The sequence below is a fragment of the Protopterus annectens genome, chromosome 6.part0 (assembly GCF_019279795.1).
Source record: "Protopterus annectens isolate FY-2018-M chromosome 6.part0, PAN1.0, whole genome shotgun sequence".
Lineage (NCBI taxonomy): Eukaryota > Metazoa > Chordata > Ceratodontiformes > Protopteridae > Protopterus > Protopterus annectens.
Genome location: NC_056737.1, coordinates 11239650 through 11263675, shown reverse-complemented (window position 1 = coordinate 11263675; position 24026 = coordinate 11239650). Strand labels below are relative to the sequence as shown.

Below are 24026 nucleotides of genomic sequence, written 5' to 3'. Positions count from 1 at the left end.
GTTGATCAGAATTTGGGAGGTCAGACACAGAATCCATTGAGGAGTGAGGACGGAGCCGAGCAGAGCACAGACCTCCCCTTCTCTCGGTCTAGAGATTACCCTTTCAAATGTCTCAAAAGCCAAGGATGCAAACGCAGCTGAAGAGACACACCTCCAATCCAAAAAAAATACAGAAGGAAAAATCTCCACTTTTGCTCTACAACTGTACTAAAGCTGACAATGGAGCCAAGTTATCAAACTCCAAGGCCCCGACAGGATGGGATGGGTCCAACAAATTCAGAGTTGAACTCGTTCCTTGAATCTTGGCCATGAAGCTTCAGCACAGAGACCCATCCCAATCAGACAATATCTGAGTCAAGCAAGTAAAGGATACCATCAGAGCAGAGGTCAAAAGAACTATCTGCTCCTATGTAGATGCTCTGTGGAGGTTCGGATCCACGGACTTGGGATCCAAAGGGCAGACTGGAATGCAACACACCAATGGGTGGGTAGACGGGCTTGAACCTGGAGTATCCAAAGGGGATGGTACCGGCAGGACCCCCCTGTTTAATCTGCATTTGGAGGAACCTCTGCATCACTCTGTTGACATCCACTTCAGTAAGGCTTCTTCTGGATGAACCTCGAAGATGAAGCTACTGATGGTGGTTGGGAGGATGCCTTTCCTGCAGAAAAGCGAACAGCAGCACAGGGCTTACCCTGACTCCAATGAGAAGTGAGAAGACAGCATCGGTCAACAAATGTGAAAGGTCTTCAGATCTGAACACTTTGGGGTCTTCAAAGCCAGACCCAGAATCTCTGCCAGATTCACAGAACACTAAGTCTCCTTTCCAACTCCTTCTCCTTTTCCTCCCCTTTGTGCTTTTCCCGTTATGTTTCCTTGGCGACCTAGGTCTCTCAAGTTTCTTTGACAGTGAAGTGACAGCAAAGAAGAAGGTGCTGACATTCCTGCTTGGGTGTGAAGAAAGCCCTTGAGGACCAACTTGTCTCTGTCCCTGTAAGGCTCTTGTACTAAATGAGACACACACGTTACAGTCAGAATTCAGGATGTCATACCTAGACAGTGTATACACAGGGAGGGAGGGCCCTGCAGAGGAATTTTTGTCTGAATGTTGAACACCTTGTGATGCCTAAAATCTCAGCCATCATTTGGGAAAAAGCTCAACAGAACACCAACAATTACTGCCAGAAATACGGACAACAATAACTTAATACACCTATAAAGGTGGAAAGATTCAGAGAAAAAAATTGAAAATGCACTTGAAGCCTAGACACACAGGAAATAATCTCCTGAGAAAATTACTTTTTTTAGTATATAAAAAGGGGAGGGAAATTAAGGTGAAGAAACTATATGGGAAAAGGTAAAGCTAAATGCTAAAATTTTGACAGAATATCACCAATCTGTAATATGCAAATCAGAGCCCTCATAGGTCATGTCCTTCCCCAAAGTAGCAGCTAATGAGATCAAAGGTAAACAGGAAGAACAGTGGGAATCAAGGGTAAGAAAGAAGTCAAAGACCTGTATCCACAGCTTCCAAGAAAGTTGTCAAGGTTGGAAATGGTCGGATCCAATATACCCAAAGATCAACATGGACAAAAACATACATTGTATCCTGAGGTACATTTTAGACATTTAATTCTGTGTTATCATTTTACTAGAGATTGACATATGTCTCTTATCTTTACTTCTGCATTTCTTAAGGTAATGGTCAACGTGTACCTACACTGGAGATTTTCTCCACAGACCTTCACTATAAATGGATTATGCCTATCTCCAGCCAACAAACCTAAATAAATAATTCTTGTGTCTCTGCCAGGTCCCACTGGTGCCTCCCAGTGGAGCTTGGTACCACTAATGAGGCAGAACTGGTTATAAAATTCAGAAAACTGGAAGATGTCTGGAAAGGTACAGTATTGCTTACAGGCGTGTGAGTGAGATCTATACATCCATGCAGAAAGACTGCTTCATTTTACTGTGTGCATGCACATACACACAGACTGTTCTAAAATTGTACTTGTAGCACTAAACAGTACTACAGATGAAGTGTTATCACAGCCAGTTATTATGCTGAAAGGAGCTACAGACTAAAGAAAAGTGAAAAGGGACAAGCTGTGCACAAAATATAAAACAGCTAACTGCCTGGGGTCCACTGATACCAGAAATCATTTGTAAAAGTGATTTAAGGGGTAAGAGGAGAACTACTGGCAGAAACACATTTATGGGAACAGGACAGGACAGCTTCACTTACAGAAGTGAGAGTGAAATGGGTACAGTGACTTGACAAATGCTCTCTCAAAAGTACATGGACAAATGTCTAAAAAGGTGGCTATTGCAACACTCTGATTCCTACAGGGGTACTTTTAACCTTTAAATACTTCCCTTTCCAAGACTATGATTAACTTTTACATGGTGTTACGGAGTAAAATAAAAAGTGGTCTCATTTTACACTTGCCTTTTGAGTAAGTCTGCCTGCTCTACACAGGGAGCTTTGCATTCCCATGTCTGGGAAGCTCTTTTATTGCAAGTCACCAAAGGCTTAATCAGCACAGCAGTGCCTACAAAAACAGCCAGTCTCTTGATTCTGAAAAGGAATGTAACATTTTGCTCAGCTAGCAAAGCTTCACATACTGAAATCTTATCATCTTTAATGATAACACGGGTAAGCAGTTACTTTTCATTAAAGCCAGACATTTATATCAGTTTTAATATCTTGCTTTTACATCATTTTAATTTTGAGTGAAACCTACCCAAGATCAATTAGATTGGAAGGGGGCTGGCACAGGAAACTATTATTGCAGACAAAATTAAACTTTGATTAAATTATCTTGATTAGCCTCTGAGAATGGCAAAGTGTAATGTGGGTGTATATGCCTTCCTACTGATACGCACAACTAGGAAAGGTCAAACAAAATGCATCTGGGATTTAGCTCAATTATCTGGTGTACAATGGGGAAAAACAATGCATAGCAACAGAATATTGCCTCTTCCAGAGAGCCGTAGCACATACAGCAATATAACTCTGATGTGCACAAAAGGTCACACTTAGGACACAGACTAAGTCACTGATGAATTTATAAGGTCATTTCTATGGCCACTAACTTAAAAATATTTAATGACATTTTTTTTACTATTTAAAGAGCACGATTCAGCATTTTTCTTGATTCATCAGGCTTGCAATGGACTCAATGATACAAAGGATTAAACAGGCCTAAAATTTCCCACAGATTCTCTGATAACAGCCTAATGAAGGTAAACAAAGCAAGTGCCTTCTATTTATACACCATTCTTGTCAAGACCCTCCCAAATGTAATAAATAATGCTAATAAAATCATATACCATTTCTTGAACAGAGTCCTTTGTTTTTATTATGTATAACGCACTCCTTTTCTCAGTGTTTTAACATTACACATGTGTACATCTGACCCTCTCAACATACTGAGAAGCGTTGCTAGTGTAGTCAGCCTATTCAGCTATTACTTCCCTGTGTAAACACATGGAACGTACAGTTCATTTTGAGAAGTCAGTGGATTTGATTATCAATATCTGAATAAAGTCATAACTGCATTTGTAGCCAGGGTCATGGATGAAAAAGGTCAATACACCATGTAGCTCCCACTGTATTTCATTGTAGAAGTAATAGACTGCAGTTTTCCATTATACCACCAGGTGAAAATCCTTTTCAGGAATATAAAAGACAATTTTGAAAGTGAAAGAGAGGAGAATGGAACACTAGCTGAAGGAGGGAAGACTGAAAGACTAATTGAAGGGAAATGGGCCTTGCAGCATGACTGGATTTTTTTCTTCTAGTGTTTTGGGATAAGTGAGGTAGCAGTTTGTGTCTAGTCTCTTGCTGAAATCTTGGATGATGGTATTTTGCAGATTCAGGAGAGAAGTTCTGAAACTAGTAGTTCCACACCTGCATATGATTCAGCAAAAAAAGGAGTTCCCTTGGGCCTAGTGCAGAGATGCTACAGATGACTACCAGAGTTCTTGCGGGTGATTTTCCATTTATCTCATCAGAGGAACTGCGGTGCCTGGTCACTGGGATATTCTCGACGGAGTGGTGAGAGGCTTTTGGCCGTCATTTGTTTTATACTTTTATAAGACTGTGGATTCCCCCCTAAACACTTTCTGGATTACAAATAGCTAGGATCCATATGAGCTCCAACCGTGAGCCCCATCATGCCAGCAATAGGACTGTAAGTAGTCACTGGCCAGTGAACAGGGTACAGTAGAGTGTCTCATAGTTGGTGTGTTTAGATCTAGGGGATAGAGGGTGTTAGTACTGTTGTCTTAAAGACACTTTATTGCTAAATGACATTGCATTTTCTCATATTTGTATTGTTGCATTATAAATCTTTATTGTTCAGTGACATTGCATTTTTCTCGTGTTAGTACTGCTGCCTTCAAGAATCTTTACTGCTCATCTTTTTCATATCTGTACTGCTGTATTATAACCTTTTTTTTCCCTCAATGACATTGCATTTTTTTCCGTGTTTGTATTGCTGCATTATAAAAGCTTTACTGCTCATTGGTATTGTCTTCTTGTGCATGTTTGAATGTCATGGCCTTTTCTGTTGAGTTCTGGGGAAGGGAGTAAATGTATGGTTTCATTACATGCATATCTCACTCTGCCTTACTGCTAACTGGTGCACTGTTGAAATAATTTGTTTGTTGTTGTGCTATTGCCCTTTAAAACTAAAGTGTCACCTAGAATAAAATATGTCATTACTTGCCACCTTGGGGTGTTGGGCCTAAAGAAGGGGTGTCACCAGAGTCAGGTAGGAAGGAACCCATATCTACTTCAGCTACACCTGCGGGTGTGCTACAACCAGAATACCTACACAGTTAAAGGAAATACATAAACCTTACAGCGCATTCCCAACCATAGTGCAGCAAAATTTACTTTACACTCCACACTCCCCCTAAAAAAAAAAAAAAAGGAAAAAAAAAAGGGAAAAAAAATTGCGGGGGGGGGGGGGGTAAAATGGAATGCTCTGACAATTCTTTGAAACAAGGTTTAGACAAAAGTAAGAGTTTACACGTTGAGTTGATGTTCTTTATAAATGCTGTTCCAAATGACTGATCCCCTTAATATTACAGATAGTAATTAATGTCAGTGTCAACAGGTAATGTTCATAACTGGACAGCCAGAGTATATGCAATGCACGTAAAGGGGAGAAGTTATAAAGGGGTCTATGACAAGCGCTCGCGTACCATTAGCTCACAACACACTTCCTGCTGACACTCGCTCGTTTTGGCAAGTGCACCAATTCCCAGTACCCCAATCCCGTGCACTACCACTAAGCTAACTTACCCTCCCAGAATCCTGATCCTAACCCTACAAACAACTTCTATTCACACCCTAACTCTGAGCCAACTCCCAATTAATATTTAAACCTGAAATCCCCCTCCCTAACCTAGCGCTAACTCCCAGTCACTCCATAAACATAAAATTCCCTTCCCTAAACCTAAATGTTGCTCTCCCCATTTCATTTCCCAGTCAAGTTCTGCAACAAGACCATAGGTTCATAGGCTATTGGCCCAAGGGCCTACGTAAGCCAAGCCAACACGGTTCCCTGGCTTATGCCACCCAAGAAAGTTATTTTCTTCTGCCCCTGTCCCTCTCAACCTCTTAGCACACAAAATATGGACAAAGCCAAAAATAATGGGGGCCAAAAACAGGGACAAATTTTAAATATTGGTCTTATAAACTTAGAAAGCAGCTAGAATTAAAGGTTTTGCATTACCCTACATTTTTCTGAAGGATATGAAGTCTGAAACTCAAATATCTGTTATTATTTACTAATTTCATCTCCACTGATTTGCTAAAAAAACTCAAATTTTATGAGGAACAGACCAAAAATATGAGGCAAAAATCTGGGCAACTGTGAGGCAAGAACAAGACCATGATGTCATCTGACTGCTGCGGCAGCTGCATCTCTGAACTCATGCTTGATTTCAAGCAGCTGTTTGGCCAGGTTTGCAGACAGGAGAAATAACTGCTTCAGCCCATGGCTGCAAGTTCCTGGATTTTGAGAGCTGTAATTGTCCCATTACAACATGGACAAAAAGTTCTCTACATGACCCTATAGACAGTGACAGTGAAAATGGAGTACTGATTCAAAACAATATAGCTCATTTTTGAATGTCATGTAGCAGGAAAACTCAACCTGCCCTGGATGGAAGTTCTATATTCAAGAATGTTCTGAGTTAACAGTAATGTTTCCACAGCACTGAAAAAAGTCAATGGCACTGTTGCCTTAAACTTATGTTGACAACTTGCCATCCTGAATGTCAGGTATCAAGGAAGATTTTTACTTGGAGTGTTACAGCCTCTGTGGAATATTCTGAATGTATAAGGAGTCACTTCAATTTTCTTTTTAATATATTTACTTATTTATTTTAATCAGCTGAAGATGACAATCTGATGGGCAGGGTACTGCTGAAAGGTAGGAGGACCATCCTTCACATGCAGTTTTGACTTTGGGCAATGGGAAGTAACCCTAACCCCAACACAGTCACCCCAGTCAGGACATGCAAAGACGAGAACTCCTCCCAGATCCATCCCCTTGACTCTCTGCCAACCCCAGTCTCCTACACTTAAAAGCGATAAGGGAATCAATAAGCAAAAAAAAAAAAAGAGAGAGAGAGAGAGAGAGAGAGAGAAGGATGTTACTGTGAGAGAAGAGCAACATGATCATTGTCATTATTAGCGTTATTACCACCATTAGCTTATACTTAAGCCAGACAGGGGAAAGCAAACCAAAGTGGCAAAGTCTAAATAAAGAGCGACATAGGAATAATGAACAAGATGTAAGTGTAACTACACCCTAATTACACTCTGCAAACTATCACTCTTTCACATAAACATAAGTACTAAAAACAGCAATGGTACTAGCTTTGCAACTGCAAGATTAACATTTTATATTTGTTAACCTAGTAGTAGGTCTGCTCAAAGGACCATTTTCAGCCGTGCCTCAGGCCACAGATTAAAGATACAGTACAACAGTAAAAGTATGCGACACTGGACATTTCTGTCAATTAAAGTTTTATCAGAATACGTACAAAACAAGGAAGAAACAAATTTTCCCAAATGAACAGCATTACAAGGACTCTGACGAAGCATGAAGATATTCTCCATCATTTGTGTAGAAGGTAAATATAATCAGTTAAAAACTCAAGGGCAATATAGCATTCATAGCAGGGAACTTCTGAAGTGGAGCATATTAGTTCTACAGATAGAAGAACAGCTGTTGTAAATTTCAACATAGAAATCTATCAGGTAAAGTGTAGCAACAAAACTCGTACTAAACTAAATGGGCAGTGACAGAATTTTAACATTTTTAACTAGCATGTCAAAAATATTTAATAGATACATAGGTACTCATATCCATTATAATGAATCCATCTATCTGCTATAGAGTCTACTGTGTGTGACAGATTCTGAAACATTGTGAGTATGAGAAGTGAATGTCTGGTATGTTAGTCTGTATCTCTGAAAGCAGTCACATGGTATCCTTTGTCAAATAGGCCTTAAGCATTTTATTCTGTATTTTATGAGGTTATTAAGAGTTTTTAGTTAATCAGACATTTTATTGCATGAAGCAAGGGCTACTTTACAGAAGGCCCGTTCTCCCCCCCATGATAAAGTCTGGTCTCACCAGCTGTGTGGAGTCATTGCTTCTTTGATTCTAGTTTGCGTTATGAACCACTGGGATATTTTTAACAAAGGGATAGTATTGCTTACTGTACTGAGCAGAAAGGTGGCCTCTGGCTATGACTGGCACCTATAATGATGTTTAGTGGGTTTAGATAAATTAATATGGTTGAGAATTTTGTTTTCAGTGGTTTGTAGTAAATTAATACTTTATATAGAGAGAAATAGACTACGTCAGGCAGTGTATAATCTAGTCTGAGTAACAGAAATTTACTGCAATAGACTTTCTTGCTTCAATAGAGAGAAGGTATGTTAATTTACAGAACTAACCGATAACAGTTTGACTGGAGCTCGACATGCATTGCAGACTGAAGGAAATATTTTGGTCTAATTTTTTGTCAAAGTAATTTTGGTGTGTGACATATAGTAAGGAATTTCTAGCACAGTCCTTAACAGCAAATGGGGGTGAAGTTTTCTCTTTTTTTTGTTTTCTGATTGCACCAAATAACATAGGTTCATAGGTTAGTACTAAATTAACAGCCCTTGTGAATCATTTTAAGCCTAGCCAATTATCCTTTGTGAGACTCAAACCCTGCACCTTGTGTTTATAAGGCAAACACCTTAACCATTAGGCCACCCTCCCTTCTTTGAAAGACAGTTCCAAACACCACTGAAACTGTGTAATTGCTATTTAATGTTGCAATGCTTTTGCTGGCATTGTGATAAAATATCACTTGCATACAGAGTGCAGAAAATCTGTAGCTGATCCCAAGAAAAATGAGAAAAGGAGTGGGTAAAGCACAGATCCTTATGGCACTCCTTTTGGAATGGTGTCAGTCTCTTTTGAGTAAAGTTAGCATTTAACTCCATGAAGATTCTGTTCAACAGATGGTTCCTAAACCATGAAACTACACCTGAAAATATTCATAGTTTTTGCAGTATAAGAGGATGATCTACTATCCCAAAGGTACCTATGAAGCTCAAAAATTTTGCATCTGTACACATGCTTTTATTCACATTTGATATGATTTGACTGGTAAGGTCTGAAACATGCTGTTTTCTTGTTAGCATGTCACATTCTAAATCATACCTATGTATGTCATATGACACTCATCATATGTTATGTCATAGCTGTATTAGCACAAGGCAATAAAACTGACAACTTGACAGTGCAAAGGTGCAATGCTCTTAAATAAGTATTCAAAAAAGAAGAATTTGTTCTGAAAATGTAGTCATTTGTAAGACCAAAAACAATCTGGGTGACCAAAATAATACCTTAAAAGCTTATATCTCTAAACAGCAGGCAGTATAACATATCACAAGATATTTATGCAAAACAATACAAGTGATAGTGGACAGCACCACTTAAAATATGAAGTTTAAGTCTGGGTTTCCAAATCATCCAAACTACTAATCCAACAGCCTTATGTTGATCCTCAACTTATCCTTCTTTACAGTCTCATTTAGAGCATAAATCACTTAAATCTGGCAACAGCTGGAAGTTAAGTCCAACATCAATCTCAGAGAACACTCAAAGTTCAGCTTAGCAATTAGGCATCCCCCAGTGACGCAACAAGATTGATTCAGCTAAAAAGTGGTATCTAAAAAAAAAAAAATTTAGAGCTTGTAAGAATGTGCCAAATTCAGAGAAAAAATGTAATCACCACCCAGAAGATCCAAACGTAATGGTCCCCAAGACCAAAAGTTCCCAAGTGTGCATGCTATGGCAGTCCATAGATTGGAGGCTGTATTGAGATTAACTTAGTCCTCATTCTACAGTCCATTTAATCTATCTGGCCAGCCAGAACCTAAAACCAGAGAGAGAGAGAGAGACATACACACACATTCAGTATTCACCTCAAATAAGCCAGCTATACTAGAGTAACATCTGAGATTGAACAATACTAATTTCATGAACTTTAATCACACTTTGACATAGGAATGGGGGGTCTATCCATGTCATGGTATTAGAAACCCAAATGACTTGGATAAATTAAACCAAGTAAATAAATAAAGCTTTGACTATGCCCCAGGTGACTAGAGACTGATTAACAGTTTGGGTGCCTACTGGGGCTGGAAGTGGAAAGGAGGACAGGAATAAGAAAGCTTAAGCCTACTCACCTCTCTCTTGGGGGGGGGGGGGGGTGCACTTATGGACACACATTCTGATACTGAATCTATAATGGAGACCAGGTTCATGCAAAGACGATTGAGTAGAAGGAATGACAAGGTCAGCTGATCACATCATGCATATACAGGCATTTAGTGTACAGCCCACTGTATGCCAGCCCCTAGGACACTTACAAGCATGCATGGGGACACAGGGCTGCAAAACAAAAATCCAACTCTCCTTAGAGTAGTACAGGGTTTCAGTGGTGTTTAGAATTGGTGTTATTCCTCTTGTACTTAACCAGTCCTTAACAGCAAATGGGGGTGAAGTTTTCTCTTTCTTTTTTTTTCTGATTGCACCAAATAACATAGGTTCATAGGTTAGTACTAAACTAACTGCCCTTGTGAATTGTTGTAAGCCTAGCCAATTATCCCTTGTGAGACTCAAACCCTGCACCTTGTGTTTATAAGGCAAAGACCTTAACCATTAGGCCACCCTCCCTTCTTTGAAAGACAGTTCCAAACACCACTGAAACTGTGTAATTGCTATTTAATGTTGCAATGCTTTTGCTGGCATTGTGATAAAATATCACTTGCATACAGAGTGCAGAAAATCTGTAGCTGATCCCAAGAAAAATGAGAAAAGGAGTGGGTAAAGCACAGATCCTTATGGCACTCCTTTTGGAATGGTGTCAGTCTCTTTTGAGTAAAGTTAGCATTTAACTCCATGAAGATTCTGTTCAACAGATGGTGCCTAAACCATGAAACTACACCTGAAAATATTCATAGTTTTTGCAGTATAAGAGGATGATCTACTATCCCAAAGGTACCTATGAAGCTCAAAAATTTTGCATCTGTACACATGCTTTTATTCACATTTGATATGATTTGACTGGTAAGGTCTGAAACATGCTGTTTTCTTGTTAGCATGTCACATTCTAAATCATACCTATGTATGTCATATGACACTCATCATATGTTATGTCATAGCTGTATTAGCACAAGGCAATAACACTGACAACTTGAGTTAATACAGTGCAAAGGTGCAATGCTCTTAAATAAGTATTCAAAAAAGAAGAATTTGTTCTGAAAATGTAGTCATTTGTAAGACCAAAAACAATCTGGGTGACCAAAATAATACCTTAAAAGCTTATATCTCTAAACAGCAGGCAGTATAACATATCACAAGATATTTATGCAAAACAATACAAGTGATAGTGGACAGCACCACTTAAAATATGAAGTTTAAGTCTGGGTTTCCAAATCATCCAAACTACTAATCCAACAGCCTTATGTTGATCCTCAACTTATCCTTCTTTACAGTCTCATTTAGAGCATAAATCATTTAAATCTGGCAACAGCTGGAAGAGTACACAAGTTAAGCCCAACATCAATCTCAGAGAACACTCAAAGTTCAGCTTAGCAATTAGGCATCCCCCAGTGACGCAACAAGATTGATTCAGCTAAAAAGTGGTATCTAAATTAAAAAAAAAAAAAAAAAATGTAGAGGTTGTAAGAATGTGCCAAATTCAGAGAAAAAATGTAATCACCACCCAGAAGATCCAAACGTAATGGTCCCCAAGACCAAAAGTTCCCAAGTGTGCATGCTATGGCAGTCCATAGATTGGAGGCTGTATTGAGATTAACTTAGTCCTCATTTTACAGTCCATTTAATCTAAACTCTGGCCAGCCAGAACCTAAAACCAGAGAGAGAGAGACGCACACACATTCAGTATTCACCTCAAATAAGCCAGCTATACTAGAGTAACATCTGAGATTGAACAATACTAATTTCATGGACTTTAATCACACTTTGACATAGGAATGGGGGGGTCTATCCATGTCATGGTATTAGAAACCCAAAAGACTTGGAGAAATTAAACCAAGTAAATAAATAAAGCTTTGACTATGCCCCAGGTGACTAGAGACTGATTAACAGTTTGAGTGCCTACTGGGGCTGGAAGTGGAAAGGAGGACAGGAATAAGAAAGCTTAAGCCTACTCACCTCTCTTGGGGGGGGGGGGGGGGTGCACTTATGGACACACATTCTGATACTGAATCTATAATGGAGACCAGGTTCATGCAAGGACGCTTGAGTAGAAGGAATGACAAGGTCAGCTGATCACATCATGCATATACAGGCATTTAGTGTACAGCCCACTGTATGCAGCCCCTAGGACATTTACAAGCATGCATGGGGACACGGGGCTGCAAAACAAAAATCCAACTCTCCTTAGAGTAGTACAAGGTTTCAGTGGTGTTTAGAATTGGTGTTATTGCTCTTGTACTTAACCAGACACCACACCCCCACCCCAGGAATGAATGAGTCATAAGGTTCTTACTCAGAGGGAACAATTAGGTCAGTAGAGTAGCTGGGCTGGGAGGATAAGCTCAACAGTTACAGGAGGAAATGAGGAACAAATTCATCCTGATTGGCTACCTGAATGACTAGTAATAAGCGCCACTGACTAACTAGCGAAAAAATGTTAAGGCCTTTAAACTTTAAGCACTAATGATAATGCCAGTGTACAAATACACTAAAATCAGCTTTCAGAATGAATAAAAATCAATCTGCTGTGTTAAACCAATGATAACAGTAGTAAAAGACAACACTAAGATACTTTACGCTTAGCCACTGCTGTGCCATGTTAAATGCAACAGCCAATGATGTTTCACTCTACCTCATGACATAAACTTTACAGACTGAGGATAGCCACAGTGCTGCTGTTGCTGCAATGATAACCTCTTATCTCTCTGTGCAAAACAAACCATGTATTACAATAAGTGTGCTGGACATGAGACTCTGTGTCCCACTGTTATTTGCGATTAAAAATCAGCCAACAGCAACACAGTAAGTAGGAGGAGAGAGTCAGCAAAGCCACTGCACTTGTACATACTAACTGACAGAACGGTTACTGAGAGGGGGCTGCAATTTTCAAAAGCCTGAGAGATCAGCTACTTGTAAAGGTACTGGCTTGGGTCTGAGGAGTAACGGTGCAAATAGGTTTTAGTAAATGCATTCATTCCACAGCAAATGTCAAAATGTAAAAGCATAAACTTTTTTTTTCTGTTTTGAGGTTGCTGAAGTAACAAAATTTCAAGCCTATAATTTCTAACTCCTGCATCTTTACTTGAAAATCCTGAGAATTACCTGTAATCATTTAAAAATACAGTTGAGAATTTACTATTTTGGTTCTGTTGAGTGAGCTGCCTGCTTTGCATGAATTTTTTTTTTTTTTAAGAGGATGGGGGGTAGTCAGGAATCTTAAGTATATTCGTAAGCTCCGCCACAGTTTTTCTTCAGAAACAAATCCGTTTACTACTAATTTAAGTATCACATTATGAGCTGTTTTATATTGTTTTATTCTTAAAAGTCTGGAAAATAAGATATGAAAATAAAAAGCAATTTACATTACTGATGTCATGCTTTTGCTGTGATAAAACTGTTAAAAAAATGGAGGCTTGAAAAAAATGTTTACAAATCACAGACAACCTACTTGTGGGTGCTTATTTGGAAGTGGGCATCATTACTGGACAGTGCAGTTGTCCTGTACAGATAAGCAGGTAGTATAGTGCTTGCATTCATTTTACATACAAGCAGCAGGTGAGAGATTCCCTAACAAAGCATACAACTGTATACAGAGTCTGATAAGAAATATATTTATGATTACGAACGCACTTTGAGCTTGTGTGCAGTACCCAGATCTTAAGGGTGCAGGTGAGACAAAAGTAATTCATTCAATAAGAAAATGGGGGGGGGGGGGTGTCACAATCATGCAGAACATGAAATAATTTTCACAGGCAATGACAAACTGCTGCACGGAATTTGTGCTCATGTCCTCTAAGAGGTGTGGTAGCTTGAGCTCCTCAATTCATTGATGATATTGTTTCTGTGTTACTGTACCCCCTAGTTCCTTTTACCTCCCAAGAATCATACTGACATTTTATACTGAGGACTGCAGCGAGTGGCATGGGTGTGATGCCCACCCTATGGATGGACACATTCATTTCTTCAACTGGGTAGTGAAATCAGATTTTTTTTCTGACAGACTGCAGAATGGAAACACTGACACATGTGAACTGTAGATAAATGAGCTTGCTACATTTTGGTATATCCAGTTTTTGTTACCTGACAGTGCTACTAAAAGACCCATTCAGTGTAATTCACAGTCTCTCGAGTTCACCGTTTAGTATATTTTAGTCTCTCCTTATCAATGTCAGCACAAACTGCCACAGGAATGACTGATGTCTAGAAGCTGAGGAGCATCTGTTCTGCTACCCCACAATGTAACTGGGTAGATCAAAGGTTGGTACCTGGAGCCTCATGGGGGTCCTTGGCTGTCCCTATGTGGCTTCCTGAAAGATCAGCATACTGTTAGCAGGACTGAAAGCACATCAACACTGTTATAATATTTACATTTAAATTGTTTATACACTTCAGTAAAAATGTTTACTGTCAAATATCAGTACAAGTTTTCTTCTGTTATATGGTGTCTTAAAATGGTTATACCCACTGTGACTTTCAAAATATTTGTTGTTTACTGAAGGAAATCCAATATATGGCCCTCTGTCGTTTGGGTTATTATTGTCTAAATCTGGTAAATCAGGCAGTCACTGTGGTGCAGAGATTAGCATTGCCACCTCACAGCAAGAGGTTCTTCGGTTCAATACTTAGCTGGGGTGCCTTCTGTGCAGAGTCTGCATGTCCTCCCTGTGGTCGCGTAGGTTTCCTCCGGGTACTCCGGTTTCCTCCCACATCTCAAAGACATGCTGCAGGTGGATTGGACACTCTAAATTAGCACTAGGTGTGAGTGTGTGTGTATGTGCCTTCTGTGGAAGGTTGGGCGCCAGGCTGGCAACTCGACACCGCAAAACTCCACTGCCAATCATGAGCGGACAGGTGATCCGCTGTGGCGACCCCTAACCGGGAAAAGCCAAAAGAAGAAGAAGATAGTCTAATCTGGTAAATAATACTGATGTTTAAGAACTCAAGCTGTGCTACCTCCAGAAAGATTCAGACACGCAGTCTTACCTTATAAGGGCTTTATGGTCCACCAGCCTACTCATTTCCTTGTCTGCTGGCAAATGTTTTTTTTTTTTCACTTCCTTCTTACTGATGCACAGCAATTCTGATTGCTGTCACTCATATTAAGAGACAAGATGATGCCAGTAAATACAGCAATATTAAAGGTTTCTTTTTTTTCCATTTTATTGAATGAAAATAGCTCATTCATGACATTATAAGCATTGCATTTGCCATTCATTTATATCATAACATGGCCCCATAATAAATATAGTTTTCTTCCTGCTGTCTAGTTTAGGATGTCTTTTTTTTTTCTTTTTGCCTTGTCTAGTTTAGTAGTCTTGTTCCAAAGTTCAAGCTCTCGTTTTCCTTAACTTTTTCGCTCCTTCATTAACTATTCTGAACCACAGAAAAATGACTTTTGGAAGGACAGCACATTACTTAACATGGCCTAGGTCTGGCAATGGCACAAAATGCAATACACAGCTACACCTATGGGACCACCCAATTCCAGAATGAGGAAGCCAGAGTGCCCATGTCTATTTCAAGGTTGGAAACATCTGTCCACATAAGATAAGAGCACCGATTTTATTATGCAATGAAGGCATGTCTCACTTGTTCCCTTACTGCCCATAGTACCACAGTAGTCAAACATAAAATCAAAAATGTAAAATCTCCACTGAGGAAGCTGAAGTCAGATACTTATCTAAGGTCTCCCTGTCTTCTGAATCAGGAAGTTGGAAAGCTAACTATGATCTATTTAAGTCAGGTGAGACAGTAAAATCACAGTCTTCATCTTCATCATGAAAACAGTGAAAACTCTTGTTAAACCACCACAGGTCTGGACTTTTTGTCTGGCTGTGGGATGCATAAGATAAAGTGACTGATGGCCAGCCCTTTTACCTTGGGTTTGGGGGATTCTTCTGTCCATGTGATGACTGGTAGAGACCCAGAGTCTAGCAGGACACCTCTCTAAGGGGGCATTGATGCCATCTAGAGTTTGGTGGGCAGATCTATCTGCTAGGTTCAATGACTGTTTCTTTTACTACAACAGCTAGTGTCTAAAGCCTAAGTTTAAAATGACAAAAAAAAAAACTCTACTGAATTCAACAGTCTAAAATGATGGCACTTTATTCTCTATGAATAATGGCTGTTTTCATTCATCTCCAAACTAAACTCTCATCAAATATTTAATAATTGTTGGTACAGTGCAATAATATGCAGTATCTGTTGCCTTTAATCAATTATTGTACTAGTTTCTGTTTTATATATTTTGTGGGTTGTGGCTAAAAAAATTCCTTAAGAATCAGATCACTTACCTGGTAATCAAAAAGATGAAGTATCATTCATAACTGCAGCTACAAGTAGCTTATGCAGTCAATGAACAAGCCAGTTGTTCATGAGATCGTGTTGCCTGCTGGGAAAGATTAAATGAAGCAGATCTTCTAAATATAGTACAGATACTGTCTTAGGTCAATCTTTTAAGAAGAAAATATGATAGGGGGAATCTCTCTGAACAAGAAAAGGAGCAACTGCAGAATGCTAAACAGAAAATAAGGGATTACCTCGATAATATGCACGAGTTTAGAAAGATTGCTGTTAAGCAACTGTTTTTTGATAACTCTAGAGCACAAAATCTTTTAGCACAACGAGTCAGGCAACAGAAAAAGGAAAGGGCTGTTGCCAGGCTTAGGGAGCTTATAACAAGGAAGGTAACAAGAGACCTGTAGAAGTTGTTGTTGTTGTGTATTTCTGCTTTTCCCGGTTAGGGGTCGCCACAGCGGAACTCCGGTCTGCTAATGACTGGTAGTTGATTTTTACGTGCCGAGTTACCAGCCCTGACGCATTCAACGAAGGTACGCCGATTCACGCATGTCTCCACGCAGAAGACGCTCTAGCTGAGAATCGAACCGGACAACGCTACTACAGCACCACCACCGTGGGTGGAAGAGACCTGTAGAAGTATTAGAAATATTTAGGACATTTTTATGAAAGTTTGTATAAAGCAGAGAAATACGGAAATCAAGAAAAGGTACAAATGGAAATGTTTATGGAAGAATTAAATATGACAACTCTAGAAGATTTAGGATATTTGCCTGTAAGTGTTTACATAGGTATTTGTATACCCAAGTAGACTCCAAATAATTTTTTCTCAGGTGGATAGCAAATATTGGAGGTGTGACAGGCAGGAAAGAGATGGCTGGGAACATATTTTTGGGAGTGTAGTGAGGTGGGAGACTTTAAGGATTCCCTGAGGACCACTTTGTTGGAGATGCTGGGTGAGTAGATTGGATTGACTGTGGAGATGATTTTTTTTTTAGTTATGATACAGAATTGGAATTGCCTAGAGTCCTAGACATAGTAAAGCCTTGGTGAGTAATTAATGGTGGCTGCCAAAAAAGCAATTACTAGAAAATGGAAATCAAATTCTAGACCAGCTTTAATAGAAGTAGTGAATATAGTAACAGAGATAAAACAGCTGGAACTGGGATCTATATAAAAGGAAAGGAGCAAACTACATTGGGAAAAATGGGAATTGTGGGAACAATATATGCAGAGAAGGAACAAAGTTTAAGAGAAAGGATTTAAATGAGCCATATAATGTTTAACTGACAATGACTGTTTGCAAATACAGTTGTTTCAATGATGTCTGTAATGCATAATGTTTCAACTAAAGTCGTGTCAATGTTGTTTATTTTTCATTTATATAATGTAAGCTTACCTGTGTCATATGTAATAATTTAATAATGATTTTTATTGGAAAAAACGTTTTTTAAGAAGAAAATATACTCAAAAGTGGTTCATAAGAGGCACTAGCTTAGGACAAGATTTATTTGTGTTTTAATTATTGCCTCAAGTATGGGTTCACGCAGACAGATGTATGATCTCCCAAAGCAATCCTGCTGCAATTTAGTATGAAAGTGTTCCTATTTAAAGAGGAAGACAAGCCATGATGTATGTTCTGAAATCTTTTAGACCACTGTCAAAACTTTTGTGCTATTGCTTTGCAAAATTACTACATAGGTATGCCACTCAAAGTAAAACCTTTATACTTGATATAAGAATCTGTTCACCAAGACTCACAGCACAGTCTGAATAACCAAATTGTACACATTCACTGATATTCATTCTCTTACTACCTTCTTAATTCATTTTAGAGTCATGGAGTAGCTGAAGCCTATCCCAGCACTCAGTGGGTATAAGGCAGAGAAGCTAATCCTGGATATGGTTCCAGCTCACTGCACATTACACACTCACATACAAGACATATGCATACACACCTACCCTACATACAGTCAAATTTGCCACACCTCCTGCAGCACATCTTTATAACCCCCCCTCCTCTCTGAAACCCCAGGAGACACAAGGATGGTATGCAGACTCTGCAAAGAAGGCTCATAAAATAAGAGCTAGACTACAGAACTTAGTGCCATAGGGCAATAATGTCACCTGCTGCACAGCAGTGCTGCCCTCCCCACAATGCCACCTGCTGCATCATCATGCCCCCCCCCCCGTAATGCCACGTTCTGCACCATGGTACTGCTCCCCCACACTGCCACCAGGTTCTATTAATGTCACATACCAGGTTAAGGCCATTAGATCGAGTAACCCGTGTACCATTTGACTTATGGATATGCAGCATTTCCAATAAAGCAGGGTCACAGATTGCCTTATATGCAAGGCAGAGATCACCTCTGAGCAGTCTGTATGAAACAAAATAAAGTGACAGTGATTTCAGATGATCCTCATAGGACAGATGCTGAAGACCTTGAATTTTCCTTCTGTGGAACCTCTGTGGTCTCTTCAATTGCTGCAGGTGCATGGAAGGGTACATACCAAAAGGGGCACTGTACTCAATTATTGGCCTGATGAGGGAAGAGTACAGGGAGGTTATAACTTCCTTTCTTCTGGAGGCAATTTCCTTACTTATGAGATGAGCAATGTAGAATGCCCTTCTTACCACTGTGGAGACATGGTGATCAAAGATAAGGTTGCTGTCAACCAGTGAGCCCAGGTGTCTCACCACTTACTGCGTACTTAGGGTGGTAGCTATCAGGATCATCACTCTTACCTAAAGGGATGATAACACATTTTATTGCATTGACTTTAAGGCCATGACTTTGGCACCAGTCATGTGTTTGCATAAGACCCTCCTGTAGGATGTTGACATCATTAGAAGAGTCTATGACTGCTCCCAGTTTGCAGTCATCAGACCTTTACTTTTAGTCTGCACTTAGAGAAATAAATTCCAAACAGTAGAGGTCCCAAGAGTGATCCCTGTAGAACACCACTGATTACAGGTCTGCTGTTGGAGGTGGATTCCCCTATTTTGACTACATGAGTTCTATCAGTAAGTCAGTTAGTGGCCCATCTAATGATGTATGGGTTCATACCTAGCATGCCAACTGCTGAGCCACAGCGCTGCCCCCACATACAGCAAACTCTCAGTTAACTGGAACTCAAGCAACCAGCAAAAAAAAAATACTGAAGAAATATAGCACAATTTTCACGTGTTGCACTTTGTTTCCCCCTCCCACAGAAACATACCTTACATTTTTAGAGTTTAAAAAAAAAAAGCTAGGAATAAATTCCCTCTCTCCCCAACCTGAGAACAACTCAAATAAACAAATAGGATAGGGTACAGTATTAGTTGGTCCTATTTTTAATAGTAACTCTCAAGCAACCAGAAACTGCACTTATCTACCAACTCCCATGGGTGCCAGTTAACTGAGAGTTTACTGTAATTCGAACTACTGCAACATGGTGCTGCCTCCCCCTAACAATGCTAACTGCTGCAGCACGGTGCCCCATAATGCTAACTGCTGCACCACAGTGCTGCCTCCAAAGTGTAAACATTTATTGAAAAAAAATTATATATATATATATATATATATATATATATATATATATATATAAAATAAGTTGGCCATTCATTTTTTTGAAGTATGAATTCTCCCTTTTTATGCAGTGATTTCAAAACTAAGGAACATGGGAATCAGAGTTCGCTATCAAAAATATCAAGAAATGTTAGAAAAGCTGCATCCAGAGAGCAATCAGTCTAGACATGGCCTCTTCACCTTCCAGTGAAGTATGCTTGCAGAAAGAAATATTAGCAGAATTTGATATGGGACATGAAAAGCAACAGCTGTGTCTTAAGAATGGTGTACAAAGGCAGGACTGCAACTAAAACAGAGTAGCAAAAATTAATCAAGCTCCAGTATGCAAGTGGAAAAAAGTAATACACTGGCATTTTTTTAAACAATGGAAATGAAATGACTATTTTATAAAGGCAAAACTGCTACTCAGTATTCAGCCTGTCTGTACAATGAAATGAGGTCACTGGCAATATGAAATCAGTAGTACTAATCAAAGATCCCCACCCCCACTGAGAGGAAGGGCACCTACACAGGCAGTGAAAGAAAATCAGAATCCAATGCCAGCAAATCTTTAAGCAGGACCTTTAATTACAAAGGTGGAGACAGTAGAACATTTGTTTTTCATTCACAATAACTGCAGAATCAAACTGTCTGCACATCTCTTCTGTAAACTTTACTACGGTGTTCCTCTGGAGAGGAAAGCAGTCAGATACTTCAGTAATAAAAAGGTTAATGAGAAATTGTAATGAAGCTTCCTTACGTCTATCGCCTACCAGACTTTGCACAAAAGCAGCTGCCATGTCTCAGCAGCATTATATAACAGTTCTGCAAAAACAAAACGCACACTATCAGACAACTAAAAGTCATCCCATAGGACAAAGTTTCCTCACAGTAGTTACCATCGCAGGACAACAGCATTACTGTTATATCTCACGTACTGCATACATTTGGTTGTGGGCAAGTAGACTTGTATGCCATTCCATGCATTCCACTGGCTAAGAATCCCCTTAAATTAAAAGCAGAAATGACAGGCTCCCTCACTGAAAAGGATCTCAACATATGCATAATAAACCTTTCTACGCCGCAAACTTGCATGTATTGGAAACATTAAAACCTGATCAAACTCTAACTGCTGTAGCAGCCAGTGGGACATCCTGGATGCCCAGAATCTTTTATTATCTTGCTTCCCATTTAGAGAAAAATGGTCTGTATATCCACAGTACTTGATTATTTCTTTAGTCTTTTCAAATGTTGGCAATGGTCCTAATATACCAGGATGCAGCATTTAGAAAAAGCCTGAATAAAAATAGCACAATAGGTTATTAGCTCATCTTGCATATGCACAGAATTCAACTTGACCCCCTTGAGCCCTGAATTGCCTTGCTAGCATTTCCAGAAGCGAGCAAACACTTATCCAGTAGGGAACAGTCCCTTCTGATGAAACATCTGTTGACAGGAAGCAATATGAAAGAACTACTGCGGCCCTCCCACTGCTCTGCTGCTAGAGGGGTTGCTCGGAACACTTGGGAGAAGGTTCAATTACCTACATCTCGGCATTCTTCTTTGTTTGATTAACATGAACCAGCCAAAAGAACAAACTGTAATCAACCCAACGAGCTACTTGGCAAAGTATTAACTTAAAATACTAAGATAAATAAAAACAACAGATCCTTTAGCAAATAACTCACTATACTCTTTTTACAGTGATATACAAACTACAAGTAACATTTGTAATGCCGGGCATACCTCTAAACCTCTCAAAGCAATAAATCTTGACAAAGCCAAACATATTGGGAGGACTAAGCCCCAAAATAGGGATAGATTTTAACTACTACCCCTATAAACTTAAATATGTTAGAATAACAGGTTTTGCATTATTATGTATTTTCTGAAGGATGTGAAGTCTGAATATCTGTCATTATTTATTATTAATTAGTGATTTCAATCTTCAGTGATTTTTCCAAAATACCACAGATTTTATCAAGAACAGACCAAAAATATGAGGCGAAAATCTGGACAGTTGAGAGGTATGAATTATTGCCATGTGATGACAGAGCTGCCTTGAAGGCCTACACTTGTTATATCTCTCAATGATAACGTACATGTTTTTGTTTGTCTGTGGGGGAGGGTCGCTGCTTTAGTCCACAGATGAGACCCAGGACACACTAAGTCAGCATGGAAGATGACAAACTGCTTATACCATAAAGTCCTCTTACTCATGACATGCACACTTTCAGTGCAGCTCTGCAATGCAGCCTGAAAAAACAATTTCATTCATTTCAATAAAAAAGTATTTTAAAAAATACCTCACAAGACTTTCATATCAAATGCTTTACATAGACATCTTTCTCCTAAAGGATCACACTTTTTTTTTTTTTTGAAAAAAGAACAAGTCATGAAAACACTAAAGGTTAACAGCACTGTAATTAGTAAAGGATGTACATGCCTGAAAAACAGTTCTGTCCCAGTGTTTATAAAGGGCATCAGTACAAACATCTTGGCTGTTAATTTATAGTGCGAGTGCACTGGTGCCGTGAAAATGCATTTTGCCCATTTATTAACAAAACTTTTAAAGTAAGGCACTGCAGTTTCCTTTCTCCAAAAATGAGATGACCCAACACTTCAAAACATCAAACATCCTAGAAAATGACAAAGGTGCACAAAAAAAGTCAGTTATTATGGGATTATGTAAAGTGGTACAAGTTACCTGGGCTTAAAACTGCTGTGCGTCAGGTGTCAGATGTGGCTAAAACCACTGCCTTGTGGAAGAGTACTGAACCTCGCTCACTTCCCAAGTAATACGACAGCATACCTCTTATAACAAGAATTTTGGACACAGCCAAAAATAAATGGGGAGAGGGAGCAAAGGCCCCAAAATCAGGGACAGAGCTTACATATTGCTCTTATAAACTTAGAAAACTGATAGAATAACATTCTTCATCAGCATGCATTTTCTGAAATATATGAAGGCTGAAACTCAAATGTTTGTCATTAACTGACTTCAGTACTGAATGATTTGCCAGAAAATCACAATTTTTGTAAGGAACAGACCAAATATATGAGGAAAAAGTCTGGAGAGTTGAGAGGTATATACAACAGCATGGATAACTGACTTTCAATCTCTTTTAAGTACATTTCCAAGGGACACCTCTGAAAAGGATAGTCTATTAGACTCTGGAAAACAAACCAAACTAGCAGGCATTTAGGTGTGGCACAGCAGTGGGCAAAACTCAGGTGCATTTAGTGTGCAGCCTTGGGACTACAGGCAACAAGTATTTAGATTAATGAGCTGTTGATCCAATTCTGTGATACAATTGTAACAGGGGCAGCACCTCTGTAACCATTACCAACAGCCCACTGGTACCAACTCCCTAGTTACTGAAACCAACACAGTGCAACAAACACTAAAGTATGGCTGTCTAACAGTTAAAGTGGAAGGCCAAATCAGGGCTATGCAATACCAAGTTAGTTACTGATGGGAGCTAAACTTTAAATTTTCTGATAGAGGTGCTCGGCTATTCTGTCATCTACTGCTTTGTAACATGCTGCACCTAATGCAGACACAGGAAATTCTTCATTCCAGCTGGCATGAAGTTTAGCTCCACCAACTATCTACTTTCATTATATTTAAATGTGAAGATATTTTGTAAGTCTACAAACCAACAGCAGTGCAGTATTAGAAAACGTAGCTTAAAAGTTTATTTCCAAGACTGAAATTAACAAAATCCTTACTTCACAGTGTTGACCTTTGCATGTCGGGTACAAACACAAAGTACTAGTGACCTCTGTTCTCTGCCAGCTAGAAAAAGAGATGGTTAAAAGGAAGATGATAACGTCTACAAAATAAAGAAGATAGAATATCTCTCAAAGAGAACTACTCAGAGTTGCCCAAACGTGTTTGGCTAAAAACTTCAAGCACAGCTTATACATTTAGCTGCAGGAAGAGCAATGTCTTGTACTTACAGTTTACCATAAAAAAAACTATTAAGCTGAATGCATTCACTCATGCATATGCACTGATGCCTAAATGAGCTTCAACTACCCTGATACTTACACTGTCAATATCTGGACTCAGTGTCATAATATAATCCTTTTGCCAAATTTTAAACTACACTTTTTCTAAATTCAGGTAGAGAGAGTCTCTGTGTTACTTAGGTTCATAGGTAGGTACTAGGCTATAGGCCAAAGGGCCTACGTAAGCCTAGCCAACAAGGATCCCTGGCTTACGCCACCCAAGAAAGTTATTTTCCTGTGCCACTGTCGAGCAGAGACACAGAAGTGATCCCCGGGATGTATTTCCTATTTCCCATCCACTCATCAAGATTTTTCTTGAAGAGTGCTAATGAAGAACCTGGCTTG

At 39.3% G+C, this 24026-nt stretch overlaps 2 protein-coding genes across 5 annotated transcripts in view; one reads left to right on the top strand and one right to left on the bottom strand.

Annotated features, from left to right (window-relative positions):
• The window catches only part of PC (pyruvate carboxylase), a 2844646-nt gene that overhangs the window by 739475 nt on the left and 2081145 nt on the right, over positions 1 to 24026 (bottom strand). The window lies entirely within an intron of this gene.
• Positions 3951 to 24026, top strand: part of LRFN4 (leucine rich repeat and fibronectin type III domain containing 4) — a 141700-nt gene continuing 121624 nt past the window's right edge. Inside the window, exon 1 of the mRNA XM_044073800.1 lies at positions 3951 to 4061. The gene's annotated coding sequence lies outside the window, so the exon portion shown is untranslated. The remainder of the gene's footprint in view (positions 4062 to 24026) is intronic.